The 13427-nt window shown below is 48.0% G+C and overlaps 2 pseudogenes; one reads left to right on the forward strand and one right to left on the reverse strand.

Moving 5' to 3' along the window:
* Positions 1-1192: 1192 nt before the first annotated feature.
* Positions 1193-5128, forward strand: LOC138526022 (histone H4-like; annotated as a pseudogene).
* Positions 5129-5369: 241 nt separating this feature from the next.
* On the reverse strand, positions 5370-5746 carry LOC138525599 (histone H2B 1.2-like; annotated as a pseudogene).
* Positions 5747-13427: the final 7681 nt, after the last annotated feature.

Consider the following 13427-nt stretch of genomic DNA (forward strand, 5'->3'; position numbering starts at 1 on the left):
CCCGTAGGAGCATGGTATCTCCCAGGGCTCGTTCCTGTGTTTCGTGGCAATGACAATGTGACTGGAATCAATAAAAAGAATGAGTGAGTCGCTCCTCCCAGGCTGGCCTGAAGTTCCCAGTCGGCCGCGTGCACCGGCTGCTGCGGAAGGGGTGCTAAACTGAAGGGTCAGGGCCGGCGCCCCGTCTATCTGGCCCCTGTCCTGGAGTATCTGACTGCTGAAAGCCTTGATCTGTCCGGCAATGCCGCCTGAGACGACAAGAAGACACATATCATGCCCAGACACTTGCAGCTCGCAATCCGCAATGATGAGGAGCTCAACACGCTGCTGGGCGAAGTCACCATCGCCCAGGGAGGAGTGCTACCCAACATCCAGGCTGTGCTGCTGCCCAAGAAGACCGAGGGCCACAAGGCAGCGGGCAAAGCCAGAAAGCAACCGGCCACCCTCGTAAGAAACAAAACAACAACCAAAACCCCACCTGCTCTTTTCAGAGCCGCCCACCAACTCCGCCAAAGGGCTCAGTATCTTGACCAGTAACGTAGTCTGCTACTTCAAAGTTGCCATTTTTGTGCTTTCTTTTCTTTCCAATCACCGGGCACATTCAGTCACTGGCCTGGCTTCTTTGTCTGAGTGCACAGCAACACTAACGACTGGTGGGAAAAAAAGAAAAGAAAAGAAAAGAATAAAAGGCGTGCTTTGTTGCTTCCCTGAAGCATGCCGCTGGCTTCCACAGTGTCCTTCTATGCAGCATTTGCAAAAAAGTGCACAATGGGGGAAGACATTTACATGGGTGCTTGGGTGGGAGCACCCACATACGTAGAAGATAGAGCCTTGCAGCTTTCATGTGTATGGACAGACGCATTCCCGGGGTCGAACGCTCACATTCGGATGGCATCTACCAAAGCGCAAGGGCAGAAAATAAGGAAACTGGCTTGGCACATTCCCAGTCGCATGGGCAAGCTCTTTTGTTAGCAGGTCCTTGGACCTAAAAGAAGCACGGGCAGGCGAGTAACACTGGCATTTTGAAATGCTGAGGCCCGGCCAGCCCACACAAGGCCCTGCCCAGTCTATGACGCACAATTGAACTGGTGTGGTGGGAGCTCTCCCCCTGGTCTACCTGGGGCCTATATAAGTAGCCGATTCTGCTGTGCCGCCACAGTCTCGGCTCGTTTGTGAGGAGAGAAAAGCTATCATGTCTGGACGTAGCAAAGGAGGGAAAGGACTCGGCAAGGGTGGTGCCAAGAGGCACAAGAAAGTGCTCTGAGATAACATACAGGGAATTACCAAGCCTGCCATCCGTCACCTGGCTCCCTGTGGCAGAGTCAAGCGCATCTATGAAGAAACCTATGGGGTGCTCAAGGTCTTCCTGGAGAATGTGATCCGGGATGCCATCACTTACACCGAGCATGCCAAGAGTAAGACAATCACCGCAATGTATGTAGACTGTGCCCTGAAGCGCCATGGTCGCACTCTATGGATTCGGGGGTTGAGGACACCCACAGCACCACCATCACAAACACCAAAGGCTCTTTTAAGAGCCACCAACACCATCATTAACAGAGCTGCATGCTTGTGTGTGTGTGTGTGTGTGTGTGTGTGTGTGTGTGTGAGGAGGAAATGCGCCCGCCAATGCCTGTTAGCTTTTGCCTCCCACTCGATAGCTGCTTGTTTGCCCTGTGAACACACCCATACGAGAGCATAGGCCTATTTACGGATAGTCAGATCATTCCCGGGTTCGTGTCTTGTGCCTGACTCCCACATGTTGGCTGCGAGGAGCCATCGTGAACCACACACTGCCCGGTTTGCCACTTTGCATTGCATGAGTAAAGGAAGAAGATGGCCTGTTGTGGTTTGGCTGACTGGAAGCCTGACCGCATGTAAAGATCCCAAGAGGGAACACTGCGAACATGGTTTGCTACAAAGTTACCCATGCCCTTTCCTGGCCACGTGGCCCTAAACGTTGTCGGGTAAGTGGAGGCTGGCAGTACCTCTTACAGGGCATGTGGCGGTAAGCCTGCCTGCCGTGTGGAGTCTTGCATTACTGGGTGCTGGACACATCTTCTAGAGTTGGGAAATGTGGAGGATCCACAGTTGCCTCTGCCAGGTTGCCTTCTGACCTTTTTGCCCTTTCACCAGCACTACAGGCCCAACGAGTTTCAAAGGGCAGGCTTGAGCAATTCTGTTCAACCCAGGTCCTTGTGGGGAGGCCCAACTGCTGTGAATGTTTTTACTTTATTTGTTGTTATTTTGCTTTAACCCCATCCCGTTGATGGTCAAGGGACCTGAAGGGCTTTCAAATGTATCATTTCGGTCCCATTGCCCCCAGCAAAATGCTGCCCCCTTGTCTCCCTTCTGTTCAGCTGACTCTACACCCCTGTTGCCCTCTGTTAACGGAAGAAGTAACTGCAGCCCAGCTAGCGACGAGTGCAAGAGCCTGGGTTCTGCAGATAGCTGCCAGAAGAGATACATTGTACACCGTGTTCCAAGAAGGAATGGCAAAAGAGGGGAGGAGGCTGAGTGGGGACTCCGCTCACTCATTACCCTACGTGAGAAGTGCAGAGGATGCTGGGAGGCATGAACATCAATACTCATATAACCCGTTGTTGCCAACAGGCAACCCCTATGCACTCTAATTGGGTTGAAACAACCTCTTAGTTCTCATAAATGGTTAAAATACACAACATACAGTCTCAATGTTAGATATCTTTTGTAGATATTGTTTATTGCACAGGAGAAATCCTCCATTGCACAGATCTTGGAAACAGTACAACTGTGCTCCAATTTTCATAGAAACAATGTTTACTTCAACTCAAAACATAATATCAAACAAAACTTTCAGTGTTAGTGGTTCCAATTAACCTTCAAAAATATTTGGTCAAGATCACCTCTAGCCAACAATTTTTCATAGAGCAATGTAACACAAGTGTTTATGTCTGAAGACAGTAAAATTTCTTTCCCTTGATACAGTAGAATGACCAATCCTGGTCCTAGTCAGAGTCCAAACATTCAGTTTCTGGCCTACGCATTTCAGATAAACTATCCTTCATCAGGGCCTGTTCAACACTGACGTATAGTTGTTATAATCATTCAGTTTAATCTGTATGTCTGTAAGAATTGACATTAATCCCAGTTAATAAGAGATTATGTAACACTATTCCAACATTAGTTCCTTGAGATAATTTCGAATTCACCAACATTAAAGGTTTCTGTACTTGGGTAACCGTGTAACACATAATTCTGAATTCTTCAACAAAAATGCTCTTCTCTTTTCTAATTGCGTATGACCTACATGAGACTGTAACAATCATCACTTGCAGGGCTAAGTCCCAGTGCATTTTATTTAAATGAACCTCTAAGGAGGTATCGAAGTATATCTATCTGGAACCCTGCTCCTTTTCTAAGAGGGGTTTCCTTGCCTCACTATGGAGACTGTCAGGATGTCCAGGAAAAGAAAAAGTCCACCGTCCTGTGTCAGAAACCTATTTCCTTCCCCAACATCCATAACTAAACTAAAGGACTGGTGAGTCTTCTCTGTGCAGAAGGGTGCCTCTCTTCTTCTGGAGAGAGGGCTCTGATTCCAATGAAACAACAGACTGTTCCCAGAGGGAATGGCTCCCTTCCCGGGGTCCCCATCCTTTTCCAAGGGGAACAAAAACAAAGTTCCAAGAAAAGAAGAGTCTTAAAGGGGACTACAAGTCCTTGGTTCAACTCAAAGTTCAAAAACACCCACATTCCATATTGACCATGATTACTGTCTTTACAATTGGATCCCTGGAGAGTGTCTCCCCTCTCCAGGAGTTCTACTTCTACCCTTGAGGTTATGCCTCTCTTCCCCAGGATCTTGTTCAGGCTTCATTCTGTGTGCTGTCCATCGCGTAACACCAGATATGATGCCTTTTCAGCAGCTGCGAGGTGGTGGTGGTTGGGTTATATGCCCTTCCTCCCCTGGTTCTTTTCGTGCTTCTCATAATGGCAGAGGAAATGGCTCCCATTCCCTTGGCATTTTGCAAAATACCAGGAGGAATGGCTCCCTTTCCCTGGTCTTTCTCAGCCTTCTCACAATGCCAGAGGAAATGGCTCCATTCCGCGACACCAGGGGGAAAGGCTCCCTTCCTTTGGTCGTTCTCATGCTTCTAACGCCAGAGGAAATTATTCCCTTTCCCCTGGCTCTTTCTCGGGCTTCCCTGCTGATTGTGCGGCAGACCTGTTTCACTAGCCTGCCCGGCACTGCTATGGCCAATATACACTTGCTGTAAATCCTTTTCACCCCACTTGCCAGAGCCCATCACAGCCCCATTTCAGCGCATGGTGTGGTTTGTGACGCCCAGCACCCTCTCCATCCCGTCCCCACACAGACATGCCCACATGATTTATTTATTGTCGATTCAATTCATCGAGGGCCTGCTGCCATCCAAGTTGCCTATAGATGCCCAAGAATTGCCTCTTTCTTCCTGGACAGCCATCCACCGCCGGTTTGCTCTCCTTCCAGCCCATCAGGTAATCAGCCCATCAGGCAATCAGGGTGGCCATGCAACATGGGGCCCGACCTCCACCCTGACACTGTGGCACCAGGCAGATGAGCACTTCGAAGTGGCCGCACGTGGGTACCCTAGAAGGCCTGCGTGCTCTCGCCACCGGTGCACTCACACACACGCGCACACACACGCACACACACACACATGCATGCACGCACACACCCCTTCTCCGAGCACTACACCCACAGTAGTATCGCTAAGGAACACACAGAGCTGCCCCTACTACGCACGCACCCCTGTGTCTTGCCACTCACTGATCCTTACACGACACACATGAAACCTTGTAAAGTGCACTTGAATGGGCATTATTTAAACTGCGATAGTGCACCCAGACCTGCACAGCCCCCCCTCAAGTGGAACACGCCTTGCCCCTGTACAGTACCTTTTCTATTATACATAGGAAGCCTGAGCGATTTGGCCTCAATGCAGCCCCTCCCCGCTGTGTTATGTCTTCTTGCTGTGCTTGATCGTTACTTACGTTAGGTGTGAAGCCAGACAGCCGCTACAAACCCCTACCAATGGCAGCTGAGCGCTGGACAAAGGAGATGCAACACAGACTTTCTGTGTCCGTGCGCGAGTACGTTGGGGGTTAACCATAACCATTGCTGCTTGCTTGGTCCATTTGTTAGTGGGGTGACGCTACCCCTCCTGATCCTCAACGAAGCATTTCCTTCGACATGATTTTGGGGCTCTGATGTGTGTGCTTTCATTTAAAAAGTAAGCAGCGCTAAACAAAGCATGCTGGCTCTTGAATGGAGTTGTTGGGTAGCTCTTAGAAGCGCCTTTGGGTTTTTTTTAGCAGGGATCTCAGGGCTCAGAGGGCTGTGGCTATCCTCACTTGGCGCTGGTGTACTTGGTGACGGCCTTTGTGCCATCGGACACAGCATGCTTTGCCAGCTCACCCCGGCAGCAGAAGGCGCACAGCGGTCTGGATCTCCCTGGAGGTAATGGTACTCCTCTTGTTGTAAAGTGCCAGATGGGAGGCTTCCCCTGGCGATGCGCTCGAAGAACTCGAAGGAGTTCATGATGGCCTTGGCCTTGGAGGAGATGCTGGTGTCGGGGTGCACCTGCTTCATTCCCTTGTAGATGTCGATAGCATAGCTCTCCTTCCTGCTCCTCTTGCGCATCTTCCCGTTCTTCTTGGGTGGCTTTGAGAGCGCTTTCTTGGAGCCCTTCTTGGGAGCTGGGGCGGACTTGGCGGGTTCAGGCATGGTCGGCAGCGATAATGTTCACTGTCTGGAAGAGCAGGAGAAATAAGTAAAGCCCTCCCCCAAACCACTCTCTTTTATACGGAGTGTGTGTTAATCTGCTGCTGCTGTCGCTCCCTGCCTAACATTGGTCGGTATCGGTCAGCACGTACTGCCTGTGGGTGTGCCCCAGGCCCGTCTGCCTGCCTGAGCTCTGAATGGCTGACCGCAATCCTTCCCTCGCCAATGGGTGTTCACCCAGAGGATAGGTGTCCTCCTATCAGAGCATTCTGCCTAGCCTTTATATGCCCTCTCTCTTTCTCTTTGAACTGACAGAGAGTTCTCACTCGCATCAGCATGTCTGGACGTGGAAAGCAAGGAGGCAAGGCCCGCGCCAAGGCCAACACTCGCTTGCGGCCAACACTCGCTTGCGGCCTCCCACTCATTAGTCTTGGAATTAACGGAACACGGTGTGCTGTGTCCTTAGCTGGCTGAGGGCCTTCCAAGTAGGGCCTTCCACCAGGATAGCGCCCCCGAGCCGGGCAACACTGTCCCTAACTGCTGTCATCTTTGTTGGTAGAGCCCCTGCTGGGCAACTCTACTTCTGGGACCCGCAGCGCCCCTGCTGGGCAACTCTGCCTGGGGATGCTGGTGCCCCTGCTGGGTAACACCAGCACTGTCGTTGGTATTGGCCTGGGTGCCCCAGGCCATGGAAGAGCCTGTGTGCTCATGGGCTGACAGGGTGCCCCCTGCCACGGTGCGTGTGCTGGGTGCCCCAGCCTTGGTCCACCTGGCCTGAGTGCTGGTCAGAACATAACAATCACCACTCCCATGTCTTCCTTTAAACAATGCTCCTAATCACTAAAGGCTACATAATCCACCTAAGCCCCCACCCCACCAATGGCTACAGCAGAGGTCTCTGAAATTGTGTTTACTATAAAGTGACTCCAATGCACTGTGCAAATCGGTGGAAACAGAGGCTGACCAGTCGTTTATGCTGAAGAGTTCCAGCGGATGGCCTTAAGAATATTCAGGCACTGCTATAGAGAATTCAGTATCATCTTAGAACGGCCTGTCTGTAGGCTACTATTTCTAGTTCGTATTTTTGACTAGAATAGTTCTCCCTTCCTTTGCCAACTGGTCACATACTGCAACATCAAAAAACCGCTTAACGTGAATCCAGAGTGAACTGATGATGTTCTAATGGGCAGTGCCATTTAAGATACCCATCCAGCGTCTACATGCAACAAGCGTTACACATACATAAATACAGCCCTCTGCCGTGCAGCCCCTGCGGCTAAGGGTCCTGAGGCAAAGGGTGGCTCCAACAGAGGCGACTCCAGCTCATGTCTGTAGGTTTCAGCAGGGGAAGCCAGTGGCCAGCCATGAACAAGCAGCTACAATCAAGGTAGGAGTGGTCAGGGTGAAGGATAGAACAATAACTCTACCCTGGAATCCCTACCACTTAGCAAACTAACCTACACTGTGATCATACTATGAATATTAGCCTGCTCCACACTGTGATAGTATTGTGAATATTAGCCTGCGTCGTACCCCAGAGAATTGTTCACATTGGCCTGATTCATATCTAGAAAGCCCCACACTGTGATGGTATTGTGATTGCTAGCCTGCACCACACTGTGATAGTATTGTGAATATTGCCTGCTCCACACTGTCATAGTATTGTGAATGTTAGCCTGCTCCACACTGTGATAGTATTGTGATTGCTAGCCTGCGTCGCACCCTAGAGAATTGTTCACATTGACCTGATTCATGTCTAGAAAGCCCCACACTGTGATGGTAATGTGAAGGTTAGCCTGCTCACACTGTGATAGTATTGTGATTGCTAGCCTGGGTCGTACCCCAGAGAAGTGTTCATACAGTCCTGATTGGTATCTAGAAAGCTCCACACTGTGACACTACTGTGAATGCTAGCTTGCACCACACTATGATGGTATTGTGATTACAAGCCTGCATCGTAACCCGGAACATTGTTCATACTGACCTGATTCATACGTGGAGAGCTCCATGCTGTGACATTACTGTGAATGCTAGCTTGCACCGCACTGCGCTGGTCTTGTGAATGCTGGCCTACACCACACTGTGATAGTATTGTGATACTAACTTGCATCGCACCCCAGAGAATTTTTCATATTGACTCGTCATATCTAGAAGGTGCCATACTGTAATCGTGCAGTGAATATTAGCCTGCACCACACCGTGATAGTACCGTGAATGTTAGCCTTCTCCACACTGTGATGTTATTGTGATTGCTAACCTTCATAGTACCCAGAGAATTGTTCATGTTGACCTGATTCATATCTAGAAAGCTCCACACTGTGTGACACTACTGTGAATGCTAGCTTGCACCACACTGTGATAGTATTGTGACTGCTAGCCTGCATCATACCCCAGAGAAGTGTTCATACTGATCTGATTCATATCTAGAAAGCTCCACACTGTGACACTACTGTGAATTATAGCTTGCACCACACTGTGATAGTATTGTGATTACTAACTTGCGTCGCATCCCAGGGAATTGTTCATATTGACTTGAATCATATCTAGAAAGTAACATACTGTGATCATACTGTGAGTATTATCCTGCACCACACTCTGATAGTATTGTGGTCATCAGCCTGCAATGCATCCCAGAGAATTGCTCGTACTGACTCGAATCATATCTAGAAAATACCACACTTTCATCACACTGTGAATGTTAGCCTACAACACACCGTGATAGTACTGTGATTGCTAGACTGTGTCGTACCCCAGAGAATTGCTTGTGCTGACTGGAATCATATCTAGAAAGCTCCACTCTGTGACACTACCGTGAATACTATCCTGCACCACATTGTGATAGAATGGTGATTGCTAGATTGCGTCATACCCAGAGAATTGTTCATGTTGACTTGATTCACATCTAGAAAGCTCAACACAGTGATAGTACTGTGAATGTTAGCCTGAAGCACACTGTGATAGCATTGTGTTTGCTAGACTGATTGCTAGATTCCACCCGTTATCTAGGTGTCTCTAATCTAGTTACCCTAATCACTACGTGCGACTGTTAGAAACCTGGGTCTCTCTCTCGCCGTCCAGGTCTCTCAAGTCGAGGCGTTAAGTATTGTGTACTATTCTCTGTTAGAACATCAGGGATTTCTAGGCTCCCACCATCTTTACACACCAAACCTCTGGACACCTCATCAATACCATCTTAATTGAGTTCTAGACCACCCCAGAAACTAGAACACCCACTACCTCCCTCCCCTGGACTATGCTCCTACAGGAATACAACTAACCAACCGACCAAAAGGACAGACCATACTCGATAGCACCCGCCCTAGGTGTCTCTAATCTAGTTGCTTAAATTACTGCCCGCGACTGTTAGAAACCCTGGTCTCTCTCTCGCCATCCAGGTCTCTCAAGTCGAGGTGTTAAGTACTGTGTGCTATTCGCTATCAGAACATCAGTGAAACCTAGGCTACCACTCTAGGTAAACTCCAAACTTCTGGGCAATCTATTGATACCTAACTTAATTGAATCCTAGACCACCCCACCAACTAGAACACCCAGTACCCCCCAGTCCTTCGGACAGTGCTCCTACAGGAATACACCTACCGAACTAACGGAAAGGACAGACCGTACTCGATAGCAGCCAGGCATAGCAGCATAAGAGGAAACAGCAATACTGTCCTAGCACAAGACACGACAAATGGCCATCTGCCCTGTAAACTCTGCACAAGGCCAATTCTCGCTAGTGAGGACCAAAAATACCCCGATGCAGAAATGGACACACTGTGATAGTATTGTGATTGCTAGCCTGGGTCGTACGCCAGAGAAGTGTTCATACAGTCCTGATTGGTATCTAGAAAGCTCCACACTGTGACACTACTGTGAATGCTAGCTTGCACCACACTATGATGGTATTGTGATTACAAGCCTGCATCGTAACCCGGAACATTGTTCATACTGACCTGATTCATACGTGGAGAGCTCCATTCTGTGACATTACTGTGAATGCTAGCTTGCACCACACTGCGCTGGTCTTGTGAATGCTGGCCTACACCACACTGTGATAGTATTGTGATACTAACTTGCATCGCACCCCAGAGAATTTTTCATATTGACTCGTCATATCTAGAAGGTGCCATACTGTAATCGTGCAGTGAATATTAGCCTGCACCACACCGTGATAGTACCGTGAATGTTAGCCTTCTCCACACTGTGATGTTATTGTGATTGCTAACCTTCATAGTACCCAGAGAATTGTTCATGTTGACCTGATTCATATCTAGAAAGCTCCACACTGTGTGACACTACTGTGAATGCTAGCTTGCACCACACTGTGATAGTATTGTGACTGCTAGCCTGCATCATACCCCAGAGAAGTGTTCATACCGCCCTGATTCATATCTAGAAAGCTCCACAATGGGACACCACTGTGAATGCTAGCTTGTACCACACTGTGAAGGTATTGTGATTGCCAGCCTACGTCGTATGCCAGACAATTGTTCATACTGATCTGATTCATATCTAGAAAGCTCCACACTGTGACACTACTGTGAATTATAGCTTGCACCACACTGTGATAGTATTGTGATTACTAACTTGCGTCGCATCCCAGAGAATTGTTCATATTGACTTGAATCATATCTAGAAAGTAACATACTGTGATCATACTGTGAGTATTATCCTGCACCACACTCTGATAGTATTGTGGTCATCAGCCTGCAATGCATCCCAGAGAATTGCTCGTACTGACTCGAATCATATCTAGAAAATACCACACTTTCATCACACTGTGAATGTTAGCCTACAACACACCGTGATAGTACTGTGACTGCTAGACTGTGTCGTACCCCAGAGAATTTCTTGTGCTGACTGGAATCATATCTAGAAAGCTCCACTCTGTGACACTACCGTGAATACTATCCTGCACCACATTGTGATAGAATGGTGATTGCTAGATTGCGTCATACCCAGAGAATTGTTCATGTTGACTTGATTCACATCTAGAAAGCTCAACACAGTGATAGTACTGTGAATGTTAGCCTGAAGCACACTGTGATAGCATTGTGTTTGCTAGACTGATTGCTAGATTCCACCCGTTATCTAGGTGTCTCTAATCTAGTTACCCTAATCACTACGTGCGACTGTTAGAAACCTGGGTCTCTCTCTCGCCGTCCAGGTCTCTCAAGTCGAGGCGTTAAGTATTGTGTACTATTCTCTGTTAGAACATCAGGGATTTCTAGGCTCCCACCATCTTTACACACCAAACCTCTGGACACCTCATCAATACCATCTTAATTGAGTTCTAGACCACCCCAGAAACTAGAACACCCACTACCTCCCTCCCCTGTACTATGCTCCTACAGGAATACAACTAACCAACCGACCAAAAGGACAGACCATACTCGATAGCACCCGCCCTAGGTGTCTCTAATCTAGTTGCTTAAATTACTGCCCGCGTCTGTTAGAAACCCTGGTCTCTCTCTCGCCATCCAGGTCTCTCAAGTCGAGGTGTTAAGTACTGTGTGCTATTCGCTATCAGAACATCAGTGAAACCTAGGCTACCACTCTAGGTAAACTCCAAACTTCTGGGCAATCTATTGATACCTAACTTAATTGAATCCTAGACCACCCCACCAACTAGAACACCCAGTACCCCCCAGTCCTTCGGACAGTGCTCCTACAGGAATACACCTACCGAACTAACGGAAAGGACAGACCGTACTTGATAGCAGCCAGGCATAGCAGCATAAGAGGAAACAGCAATACTGTCCTAGCACAAGACACGACAAATGGCCATCTGCCCTGTAAACTCTGCACAAGACCAATTCTCGCTAGTGAGGACCAAAAATACCCCGATGCAGAAATGGACACACTGTGATAGTATTGTGATTGCTAGCCTGGGCCGTACCCCAGAGAAGTGTTCATACAGTCCTGATTGGTATCTAGAAAGCTCCACACTGTGACACTACTGTGAATGCTAGCTTGCACCACACTATGATGGTATTGTGATTACAAGCCTGCATCGTAACCCGGAACATTGTTCATACTGACCTGATTCATACGTGGAGAGCTCCATGCTGTGACATTACTGTGAATGCTAGCTTGCACCGCACTGCGCTGGTCTTGTGAATGCTGGCCTACACCACACTGTGATAGTATTGTGATACTAACTTGCATCGCACCCCAGAGAATTTTTCATATTGACTCGTCATATCTAGAAGGTGCCATACTGTAATCGTGCAGTGAATATTAGCTTACACCACACCGTGATAGTACCGTGAATGTTAGCCTTCTCCACACTGTGATGTTATTGTGATTGCTAACCTTCATAGTACCCAGAGAATTGTTCATGTTGACCTGATTCATATCTAGAAAGCTCCACACTGTGTGACACTACTGTGAATGCTAGCTTGCACCACACTGTGATAGTATTGTGACTGCTAGCCTGCATCATACCCCAGAGAAGTGTTCATACCGACCTGATTCATATCTAGAAAGCTCCACAATGGGACACCACTGTGAATGCTAGCTTGTACCACACTGTGAAGGTATTGTGATTGCCAGCCTACGTCGTATGCCAGACAATTGTTCATACTGATCTGATTCATATCTAGAAAGCTCCACACTGTGACACTACTGTGAATTATAGCTTGCACCACACTGTGATAGTATTGTGATTACTAACTTGCGTCGCATCCCAGAGAATTGTTCATATTGACTTGAATCATATCTAGAAAGTAACATACTGTGATCCTACTGTGAGTATTATCCTGCACCACACTCTGATAGTATTGTGGTCATCAGCCTGCAATGCATCCCAGAGAATTGCTCGTACTGACTCGAATCATATCTTGAAAATACCACACTTTCATCACACTGTGAATGTTAGCCTACAACACACCGTGATAGTACTGTGATTGCTAGACTGTGTCGTACCCCAGAGAATTGCTTGTGCTGACTGGAATCATATCTAGAAAGCTCCACTCTGTGACACTACCGTGAATACTATCCTGCACCACATTGTGATAGAATGGTGATTGCTAGATTGCGTCATACCCAGAGAATTGTTCATGTTGACTTGATTCACATCTAGAAAGCTCAACACAGTGATAGTACTGTGAATGTTAGCCTGAAGCACACTGTGATAGCATTGTGTTTGCTAGACTGATTGCTAGATTCCACCCGTTATCTAGGTGTCTCTAATCTAGTTACCCTAATCGCTACGTGCGACTGTTAGAAACCTGGGTCTCTCTCTCGCCGTCCAGGTCTCTCAAGTGGAGGCGTTAAGTATTGTGTACTATTCTCTGTTAGAACATCAGGGATTTCTAGGCTCCCACCATCTTTACACACCAAACCTCTGGACACCTCATCAATACCATCTTAATTGAGTTCTAGACCACCCCAGAAACTAGAACACCCACTACCTCCCTCCCCTGGACTATGCTCCTACAGGAATACAACTAACCAACCGACCAAAAGGACAGACCATACTCGATAGCACCCGCCCTAGGTGTCTCTAATCTAGTTGCTTAAATTACTGCCCGCGACTGTTAGAAACCCTGGTCTCTCGCTCGCCATCCAGGTCTCTCAAGTCGAGGTGTTAAGTACTGTGTGCTATTCGCTATCAGAACATCAGTGAAACCTAGGCTACCACTCTAGGTAAACTCCAAATTTCTGGGCGATCTATTGATAC

This window comes from Ambystoma mexicanum, chromosome 7p (assembly GCF_040938575.1).
Source record: "Ambystoma mexicanum isolate Mex_15411 chromosome 7p, UKY_AmexF1_1, whole genome shotgun sequence".
Taxonomy (NCBI): Eukaryota; Metazoa; Chordata; class Amphibia; order Caudata; family Ambystomatidae; genus Ambystoma; species Ambystoma mexicanum.